This window comes from Hylobates moloch, unplaced genomic scaffold (assembly GCF_009828535.3).
Source record: "Hylobates moloch isolate HMO894 unplaced genomic scaffold, HMol_V3 SCAFFOLD_13, whole genome shotgun sequence".
Lineage (NCBI taxonomy): Eukaryota > Metazoa > Chordata > Mammalia > Primates > Hylobatidae > Hylobates > Hylobates moloch.
In genome coordinates, this window is record NW_026652288.1 from 59,584,593 (window position 1) to 59,596,321 (window position 11,729).

The 11,729-nt window shown below is 38.1% G+C and overlaps 1 pseudogene; it reads left to right on the forward strand.

Annotated features, from left to right (window-relative positions):
* Window positions 1–7,414: 7,414 nt before the first annotated feature.
* On the forward strand, window positions 7,415–7,532 carry LOC116481393 (5S ribosomal RNA; annotated as a pseudogene).
* Window positions 7,533–11,729: the final 4,197 nt, after the last annotated feature.

Sequence of the window (11,729 nt, forward strand, 5' to 3'; positions counted from 1 at the left end):
CACACATACACACACACACAGACACACACACGCACAAAGACACACATGTATGCAGGCATGCACATATAAATGTTTATCTATACAGACATGTGCCCTATGACTGTCTGGTCCCTCTTCCTATTTAATTTTCCTCGGAGCACTGATTCCTACCTGATATATGTCATATATTAATTTTTTTTTGGCTATCTCCCCAACTAGAATACAAGCTCTGTAAATAAACAGACTGTAAATTTATCCTTCCACTCCAGCTGATTCCAGGCATGTGTACCTGTGTTTAGGGAGGTGGGAATGGGAGCATCAGCCAGAAGGTAATGCGAGGAATCCAGGAAAATGACCCAATTTGCCATTGCCCAGGGATAGTTCTGACAAATACCAAACAATACTGTTTTCCAGATTTGTACGTTTATCTTTGAAACAAAAGGAATCTTCTCATAAGGTTTTGGCTTGGAAGCTAAGAAATTAAGACTATATTTGCAGACAGTTCTCTTCAGTTTTCTGTAATGAGGACTTGATGGGTCTCTCAGAAGGCTTCCTCACCCTCTGTGGTCCACCTTCACTTGTTTTCTTTGATGAGGTCATGTGATGGCTAATACTGAGTGTCAACTTGATTGGATTGAAGGATGCAAATTATTGTTCCTGGGTGTGTCTGCGAGGGTGTTGCCAAAGGAAATTAACATTTAAGTCTGTGGGCTGGGAAAGGAGGACCCACTCTTCATCTGGGTGGGCACAATCTAATCAGCTTCTATCGAGGCCAGAATAAAAATCAGGCAGAAGAACATGAAAAGACCGGACTGGCTTAGCCTCCTAGCCTACATCTTTCTCCCATGCTGGATGCTTCCTGCCCTCGAACATCGGACTCCAAGTTCTTCAGCTTTGGGGTTCAGACTGGCTTCCTTGCTCCTGAGCTTGTAGGCCTCGTAGGACCTTGTGATCATGTGAGTTAATACTCCTTAATAAACTCCCCTTTGTCTTGTCCCTCTAGAGAACTCTGTCATCACCACATTACCAAAATGAGACTCAACCTTTACAAATATGTATACATGAGAGTATTTTTTACTGAATATTAAAATGTCAAGTTATATCACACTGTAATCCTAGCACTTTGGGAGGCCAAGGCAGGCAGATCACTTGAGCCCAGGAGTTCAAGACTGGCCTGGGCAACCTGATGAACTCCTATCTCTACAAAAAATACTATTAGCCAGGTGTGGTGGCACACACCTGTAGTCCCAGCTACTTGGGAGGCTGAGTGGGGAGGATTACCTGAGCCTAGAGAGGTTGAGGCTGCAGTGAGCCATGACTGTGCCACTGTACTTCAGCCTGGGGGACAGTGTGAGACTGTCTCAAAAAAAAAATGTAAAGTTATAAAGAAAAGGATGTTGTCTTAGCCCAATAAAACTAAAATGGAAAAACAATCAGCAAGATTACTACTATAATTGAAAACAAAAGATAATTTTGTTGGTAAAGAATTCTCATAAATATTATGTTACTGTATTTCCTAAGCTTTTTTGTCTTTTTCATTTCTTTACTGTCTTTCTCTCAAACCATCAATTGTAGATTATACCAGCAATAAGGTATATAAAGGAAGTCATTATAAAAAGAGTTAATATGTCATGACCGAAGCCAAACATATATAGTTTCTTTATAATACCAGCGAAGGATAAAAAATGTAGGACACATCCCATTAAAAAACTTATTAATGATACTTCACTAATAATACAGACTTCACTAGGTCAGCGGTTTAGCTGAAATAGTGGTCAACCTCATCAAAGTTTGCTTCCTTTTTCTCTATTGAAATATTTCTTCACTAAATTGTTTGTGGTGTGCCTATGCCAATGGCTTCAAAGCATTTTCTTTAAAAAAAAAAAAAAAACACCTTAAAACATATGCTCTCCCTACTGAACTTTTATACAATGTATTACTCTTTTGGAAATTGAATATTTTAAATGGCAGTAACAATCAGTTAGTTGACATAAACATTCAGTAGCTACCCACAATATTTCCATCAAAGGCTAAATAAAAATATGAGATTTCATGTTTTATTCTAAAGACTTGGACTCCTTTATAAATAGACAGCAAGAACTGATAGTAATTTGTAGTTTCCTAGGAAAACTCTGCCACCTAGAATTTAAATATAGGAATCTATAGTTAGGAAAATGAAATAGACTTCACAGCTGTAGAGAGAAAATATGTCGTACAATTCACATACAATTATCTATGGAAAAAGGAGGGAGGGATATCTTAGTCATGGAATTGCAATGTTGTAGGGCAAGAACTTTGTGAAATTCACAAAGCAACTTTACTTGAGGTTTGAGAAGTTCTTAGGGTAAAAATTACACACAGTAATCATAGCTCTAGGTCTTTCTTAGTTACCCGTGGAGCACGTTTTCTTTAACAAGTCTTCATTAAATTATGATGTGTCAGGAGATGTGCTATCCACTGGAGATGTAAAATTTAGTTCACATTCTAGTGGGGAAGAGCTACATTTTTTTTAATTACATTTAAAAATGATAAGTATACAATAGAAACATTTTAAACTACTGTAGAGTCACAGAAAAGGAAGCGATTACCTCCCTATAGAGAAGAAAGTTGGTCAAAGACGGCTTGCAGAGGAGGAAATAGATAACTGGCCTCAGTGGATACAAAATACATTAACACTCAATCAACTCCACTTGACACCAGACTAACCGGATCTCTGGCACCTCTATAAATAGACTGCCAGATAAGCATGGCTAGTGGTTGCTTGTGTAGGACCCCACCCACTGGTATGCCTCAAACTTCTCTCACTTGAGCATTTGTGTGCTTTTCAAGAGTCAAGAGTGTTGATTCCCCAGTGTTTATGCCAGTTGTACTTACTATTGTAGTTACTCAATGTAATTAAATATTATACAAGCCAGTTCTATTTCAGCATGAAAGTGAAGAGAACTGAAGGTCTATAAAAGCTAATGCTTTGGAAAGACTTCATATGATAGCCATTATAAAAAAATTGAAATTGTGGTTACATCAGATATAGGTAAGACAACTATAGTAACTGGAAGAAAATTATAAACATCTAGATAGATTTTGTACTTGTATTACTTTGCAGGGGCATTAAATTTCTACTCATCTTGAAATCAAATGATATCAAAACTAAAAAATGTAAAACGATGTGAAAAGGACACAGATAATGCAATAGGAACTGTAAGAAATTGTATTAGTCTGTTTTCATGCTGTTGATAAAGACATACCCGAGACTGGGAAGAAAAAGAGGTTTAACTGGACTTACAGTTCCACATGGCTGGGGAGGCCTCAGAATCATGGCAGGAGGTGAAAGGCACTTCTTACATGGAGGCGACAAGAGAAAATGAGGAAGAAGCAAAAGCAAAAACCCCTGATAAAACTATCACATCTCATGAGACTTATTCACTACCACAAGAACAGCATGGGGGAAACTGCCCCTATGATTCAAATTATCTCCCACCAAGTCCCAAGTGGGAATTATGGAAGTATAATTCAAGATGAGATTTGAGTGGGGACACAGCCAAACCACATCAGAAATGCTCATCCGCAAAGTAAAAGCCTTGGCTCCACATTGAAAGTTTGACAATGAAATGATACATTTATACATTTTAACTTAAAACAATTAAAAACTAGGCCATGCACAGTGGCTCATACCTGTAATCCCAGCACTTTGGGAGGCCAAGGCAGGCAAATCATTTGAGGTCAGGAGTTTGAGTGGCCAACATGGTAAAATCTCCTGTCTCTACTAAAAATACAAAAATTAGCTGGATGTGTTGGCGGGCACCTGTAATCCCACCTACTCAGGAGGCTGAGGTGGGAGAATTGCTTGAACCCGAGAGTCAGAGGCTGCAGTGAGCCAAGATTGTGTCACTGCACTGCAACCTGGGTGACAGAGTGAGAGTAGTCAAAAAAAAAACAAAAACCTATGGTCATGCATCACTTAATAATAGGGATACATCCTGAGAAGTGTGTTGTTACATAATTTTGTCATTGTGTGAACATCATAGAGTGTACTTACACTAGCCTACACATGTAGGCTATCTGGTATAGCCCATTGCTCCTAGGCTACAATCCTGTACAGCATGTTGCTGTACTAAATGCTGCAGGCAATTGTAACACAATGGTAAGTATTTATATATTGAAACATAGAAAAGGTAATGCATTGTGCTGTGACATTATAACATCACTAGACAATAGGAATTTTTCAGTTCCAGTGTACTCTTGAGGGATCACCATCATATATATGTGCTTCATCATTGGCCAAAGCATTGTCATACAGTGCATGACCGTAATTACAAATAATTTTCATATATAGAAAAAGGTAATAAAATAAAGAGACAGATGATAGATAATTGATAGTTAGATCACTCTATCAATTACAGATCCAATTTCCTTGGTTAAGAAGACATAGTGGTTAAGAGCACAGACTCTGGAACCAGATTGCATAGGTCAAATTCTGGTTCCACCACTTACGAGCTATGTTGCCTCAGGCAAGTAGTCAAGTTAATCTCTTTGTACCTTAGTTTTATCACTTGTTGAAGGGGGCTAATAATATAGTTTTTCTAAGAGATTTATCTTAAAGATTAAATTCATTAGCATATATAAAGAACTTGGAACAACACCTGACACAATAAATGTTGTATAAGTCTTGGCTATTACCAGCGTAGCTATTACCAGTACTAGTAATAGAACTAGTACTACTACTAATACTGATAACTGGATTTTGCCAGGGAGAGAGACAGAAGAAGGATGGGAAGAGGAGAATGCATTTGCAAGAGGGAATGACCTGCAAACCATACCAAATGGAAGTGTAGTGCATTTGGGAGAGATAAACAATGAGGCAGTCTTAGGTTTGATGGCAAAGTTGCTTTTCTGTCATTCCATTCCTAGTGCACCCTCTACCTCTAATTCTCTCTGCTCTCTTTGAGATGCTGATGAACAAGAGTGATCTCAAAACTTCACAAATTTATAATTTAGCAGGAAATTTTGATATGTAAATCATGTTATTAAGAATATACATGCTGTTAAGAATGTATTATACATTCTATATATAAAAATGTTATTGGTGCAAAGAACAGGATGCCAGAAACTGACCTGAGGGAATATGATGGAAAGTGATAATTGAGCTGGATGTTAAGGATGAATAAGTGTTTATTTATAAATTGCAGCATAAAATAATTAGCATCCAACATGCCTAATTGCCACCACTAGACTTACAAGACAAGGCAATCGGAGTGCCCTTTGCAAGTAGTTAGAACAACAAAGAAATCTTCTGACTACAGTAAAAGATTTGGAAAGTATAACATTTATATCACAAGGTCATTGTTATTTTCTATTTGATTTATCCTTGATAAAACTCTGAAATGTGTCATTGAGCCAAACCACCCTTAAGTCAAATGACTTCTGAAATACCTTTTTTTCTGTATTCCTATTTTTTAGCTTTCTCACTTAGACAACTGGCAAGATAAAAATGAACATGAAATGTTGAGAACCACCACCAAGAAAAGGCTATAACCATTGTTCACTGTCTTTCCTTTCAACACAATAAAAGGAGATTCCATAAAATAATTTCACTTTGATACCATGCATTGTGGGCAATCTCATTCTGGCATTTTCATTCTGTGCCTCATGTTGACATTACCGACATGAGGAAGGGAGAGAGCTAGCTTCTTAAGGAATGCTCACTAAATATTTAAAATGAGCAATGATGAGATCAAGCATTCAGCAACAGAATTCAGCATAGAAAAGCAGCTATAGCACCAGTCCTGAAGTTAACCAACCCTGGATCCAACCCCTACTCCACTACTTATTCGCTGTGTGACAATGGAAAAGTTACTGAATTGTGAACTTCATTTGTAAAATGCAGATACTAATTCTTACCCTCTACCATTTCTGGGATATCAAGTAAAATTTGTAATAGAACACTTGTACATTGTAGATAGTTAATGAATGTTTCTTGAATGAATAAAGTTATTTTCATTCATCAGCTTTTTGAAAAATACTTTATTGGTTTTTCATTACAACAGTAATTGTATTTGTCTGCTATGGTTACCACAAATTGGATAGTTTAAACAACCGTAATGTATTGTCTCACAGTTCTGGAGGCTGGAAGTCCAAAATCAAGGTGTTGGCAGGGTTGGTTCCTTCTGACAGCTGAGAGAGAAGGATCTCTTCCAGGCCTCTCTCTGTGGCTTATAAATGGCTACCTTCTCACTGTGTCTCTTTACATTGTCTTTCCTCTATGTACATCTGACTCTGTGTCCATATTTCCCCTTTTTATAGGATACCAGTCATAAGGGCACCTACTCCAATATTATCTCATCAGAACTAATTATATCTGCAATGACCCTGTTTCCAAATAGGTCAAATTCTGAAGTACTGGGGGTTAGGACTTGAACATATAAATTTTGGGGGATGAATTTCAATCTATAACAGTAATAAAGGCTCTCTGTAATATTTCAAGCTATATAGGGATATAAAAAAATAATATTGGCTGGGCGCGGTGGCTCATGCCTGTAATCCCAGCACTTTGGGAGGCCGAGGCAGGGGGGTCACGAGGTCAGGAGATTGGGACCTCCAACCTGGCTAACACGGTGAAACCCCGTCTCTACTAAAAATACAAAAAAATTAGCCGGGCGTGGTGGCGGGCACCTGTAGTCCCAGCTACTCGGGAGACTGAGGCAGTAGAATGGCCTGAACCCAGGAGGCAGAGCTTGCAGTGAGCCGAGATCGCACCACTGCACTCCAGCCTGGGCGACAGAGGGAGACTCTGTCTCAAAAAAAAAAAAAAAAAAAAAAAAAAAATTTAATATTCTCCTATGATCCTAAGTGAAGTAACTCAGGAACAGAAAACCAAATATTATATGTTCTCACTCATAAGTGGGAACTAAGATATGAGAATGCAAAGGCATAAGAATGGCACATGGACTTTGGGGACTCAAGGAGAAAGAGTGGGAAGGGGTTGAGGGATAAAAGACTAGAAATTGTGTACGGTGTATACAGCTTAGGTGGTGGGTGCACCAAAATCTCACAAATCACCACTAAAGAACTTACTCATGTAACCAAACACCACCTGTTCACCAGTAACCTATGGATATACTTTTTTAAAAAAAAAAGAGAGATTAAGCTTAAAAAAAAAAAGTCTCCTCCTCCAATCCAATCTCATTCCTCTGCTTTGACCAATTTTAACACTTTGGAAGTGTTGACATCCCCAAACCCTAGATGAATCCTGCTTTGGAATGTATCTTTCTGTCTTTCTTATGTCTGCACACTCACCCACCCACATACACACACATACACAGACACACACACACATGCATGCATGCACACATACACACACACAGCACACACAACACATATATACAGTCTTATCTTTAAATATATGTATAGTCTTTTTTATTTTTATCAAAATTAAATCATCTACGGCCATACCATCCTGAACATCCCTATCTCATCTGATCTCAAAAGCTAAGCAGGGTCAAGCCTGGTTAGTACTTAGATGGGAGACCTCCTGGGAATACTAAGTGCTGTAGGCTTAAGAAAAATATGCAAAATATTTTAAAAATAAATAAAATTAAATCATATTATATATACTATTTAACTGCTTGCTTTTTTAATTCACAGTAAATCATGAATATTTTTCTTTTTGTCTTTTTTTTTTTTTTTGAGACGGAGTCTCACTCTGTCCCCCAGGCTGGAGTGTAGTGGCGTGATCTCAGCTCACTGCAAGCCCCACCTCCTGGGTTCACACCATTCTCCTGCCTCAGCCTCCCCAGTAGCTGGGACTACAGGCGTCCGCCACCATGCCCGGCTAATTTTTTATATTTTTAGTAGAGATGGGGTTTCACCGTGTTAGCTAGGATGGTCTCGATCTCCTGACCTCGTGATCCACCCGCCTCGGCCTCCCAAAGTGCTGGGATTACAGGCCTGGGCCACCGCGCCTGGCCTTAAATCATGAATATTTTTCTAAGTCAATGAGCATAGACTTATGTAAATATTTGCATAATATTGTATAGTATAAACAAGCCATAATCTATTCAATTCTTTTCCTATGGGCAGGTATTCAGGGTGTGTCTTAGTCTGTTTTGTGCTGCTATTACAGAATACCTGAGACTGGGTAATTTATAATTACCAGAAATGTATTTGACTCATTGTTCTAGAGTCTGGGAAGTCCACCAGCAAGGTGCCACATCTAGCAAGGGCCTTCTGCATCATCATCCCATGGCAGAAGGGTGGAAGAGCAAAAGAGCAATGACAGAGAGACCAGGGGGCCAAATTCATCCTTTTATCAGGAACCCAGTCCCACATAACTAACCCACTCCTTTGATGATGGCCTTAATCCATTCATGAGAGTCGTCATGACCTAATCACCTATTAAAGGTCCCACCTCCCAACGCTGTTGCATTGGGAATTAAGTTTCCAATCCAGGAATTTGGGGGGACAAATTCTAAGCAAAGCAGGATGTATCTAGGGTTTGGGGGTTTCATTTTTTTAATGCAAAAATATAGTTTTACATGTCTTTTTCCCCAAAAACTAGTGCTTTTATTTATATAAGCTACATTCTGAGAAATATCACTTCTAGGTCAAATATATGCAAATTTAAGTTTAATATTATCAGATCACTTTCAAAAATGTTTTAGCAAGTCACATACTCACCAATAGTGCTTAATAATTATTCGTTTTCCCCACACTTTTGCCAAAGTGAATTTGATCCATTTTTAAAATCTTCTACATCTCTGATACATGAAAAATGATATCTCTTTACTTCTCTAATATACATATCCCTGACTACACTGAGGTACAGCATCTTTACATATATTTATTGGCTATTTGTATTCCTATTCTTCTTCTGAGAATTGCTAGATCAAATTGTGTACATATTTTTCTATTATATTTCTTGTCTTTTATCCATTTGCAAGAGTCACTGTTATAAGGAAAATTAACACCTTGTCACATATATGGCAAATATTCTTTCCTAATCTACCATTTGTCTTTCACCTTTATAATGGTGTCTTTTGCCATTCAGAAATGTTATGTTATTATGTAGTCAAGTCTATCCATTTTTTCTAATGGTTTCTGGATTTTTCTGCCTTGCCTATGAGGGTCCCTATCCTAGCCCCGAGGTCATTCATAGTCTCTTTCATTATAGTTTGATGTTTTGTAGTTATATATCTTCCTACCTAGGTCATTTATACAGCTGGAATTTCTCCTTGTATTTGCTGTAAGTTCCAAATCTATTTTTTTCCTTTCAGGTGAATATTCCATTATGTTAACACTATTTATAAGGTAATTCTTCCTTTTCCCACTAAATTGAAATGTCAGCATCATCATATATTAAGTACTTATTTTGAAGAATACCCAAATCAGTTTCTGTGCTCTCTGTTCCGTTCCACTGATTGATTTGTTCACTCTTCAGCCAATATTCATATTATTTTGATTGTAGTAGCCATATAGGGAGTTTTATTAGGTTGGTGCAAAAGTAACTGCAGGTTTTGCCATTGGAAAATTACTGTACACCAGTAATTGCAAAACCTGCAGTTACTTTTGCACCAACTTAATAAAATCTGTATAGTAAGCTCCCCTTTACTATTTGTTTTCTTTCACAGTTTTCTTGACAGTATTTCTATGCTTATTCTTTCACATCAGCTTTATTTTGATAAGTTAAAAACAACAACAATGGTCGGCCGCAGTGACTCACGCCTAGAATCCCAGCACTCTGGGAGGCCGAAGTGTGTGGATCACCTGAGGTTAGGAGTTCTAGACCAAACTGACTAACATGGTGAAACCCCGTCTCTACTAAAAATACAAAAATTAGCCAGCTGTGGTGGTGGGTGCCTGTAATCCCAGCTACTCAGGAGGCTGAGGCAGGAGAATTGCTTGAACCCAGGAGGCAGAAGTTGCAGTGAGCCAAGATCACACCATTGCACTCCAGCCTGGGTGACAAGAGCAAAACTACTTTTATTTAGTCAAAAAAAAAATAAAGTAAATAAATTAACAGGAATGAAATTCTGACAATTGTTTTAAGTTTACATACAAATGTGGGAATATTAATGATATTCCCTATCCAGGAATAATACACATGGGCCACATGAAGTTGATATGAAAGCTGTGGTTTAGAAAGGTTATATACCTTGCCTTCCAAAGCCGCATAGCTAGCTAAAGACAGAAATTGCCTTTAATATCCCTCTAGTGCAAATTTTACAACATTAGTAACCCTTTCATTCATATCTGAGAAGGAAGGTTGTATCACCTGAGGTCAGGAGTTCGAGACCAGCCTGGCCAACATGGTGAAACCCTGTCTCTACTAAAAATACAAAAATTAGTTGGGTGTGGTGGTGGGTACCTGTAATCCCAGATACTCAGGAGGCTGAGGCAGGAGAATTGCTTGAAACCAGGAGGCAGAGGTTGCAGTGAGATTTCCTTGACTAAATTACTGAGATTGTCCTTGACTAAAATACATGGCAGCTTAGCCATTTACAGGGCAGTCAGATGCAAGCAGAACTTGACCAAGCATGGCACCAGTTTATAAGCAAATTGCCAGCTTTCATCCGAATAAATTCTCATTCTTCAAAATATCTAGATTTAATAAGAATGAGAATAAATTTCCACTTAATAAGTATCTGGTACACTCTTGGCTCAAACCTATCTTTACCTATATGAACTTCTGTTACTATAAATTAATTTCTTGGTTTAAAAGTGTATTCTTCTAAAATGTAAATATTATTATAAAGATTACTACACACATTGGTGTGAATTGGTTTAATTGCTGCTCTTTTAAGAACCAGCTGGCAAAGTCCCTATTGAAATTAAAATGTTTCTCTTGGAGGGGTGGGGCATGGAGAATGGTTTTAGAAAATGGGACGCCACTTCAGAGTAGCTTAGGCTAAACAGATTGCTGAGAGATATGGGGAAGCTGGAAACGTGGAGGGACTTGACAAGCTCAGAGGATCCCAGAGCTGGGCAGGGATCCTCTTACAGGACAGTAAGAGCCACGGAGCCGCACCAGTTATTTCACACTTTCCTTTGGGCTAAGAACTTTTTTGTTCAAGACAAAACATGAAAAAAGAACTTCTGTTCAGCCACCACTAGGTGACAAATGGAGCAAATCATCTCTAGAAAATCAGGTGTCTTTCTATATTGACAGCAATTGTATCCGTCCCATGCTCAGAGGAGCCACTTCACTTAACAGGAAGTCCAGTCACCATTTGCCATCACTCCTGCTCAAAAACAATGCCATTTTCAGAACATTTCCAAAGCTCAACCAAAGAACAGCAAGAAAATCAGTTTTAAGGGAAAAGCCTTGCCTGAAGCTGGAAACGAATTGACAAGACATGGAGCCACTAGGCAGCAAATAGGAAAACAGATAAGGAAAAAGCCAGTCAGTTTCAATAAGTTACCAAAGTCAGTTAATTAACCAGTCAGTACTATGGAGCACCAGCTGTGTACTGGTTAAATGTAGTTTTAAAAATTACTCAGTTTAACAGACTGATATTGGGTACGCATCGCGTGGATGCCCAATGCTTCTGCACATCTCCATCCTTTTTTTGTTCTGGACAGAATAAAATTAGATTCTGCCCTTCTTATTAAATCAAGGTGGTGATGTTGCACATAAATTTTCTACTTATTCGGCTTATGTTTTATATATATTTCTTTAAATCATTGGATCAAAGGCACATTTAAAATATTTCCTCAAATGAAATCAGGGCATGACGTAAACTGATGAGCGAATAGTT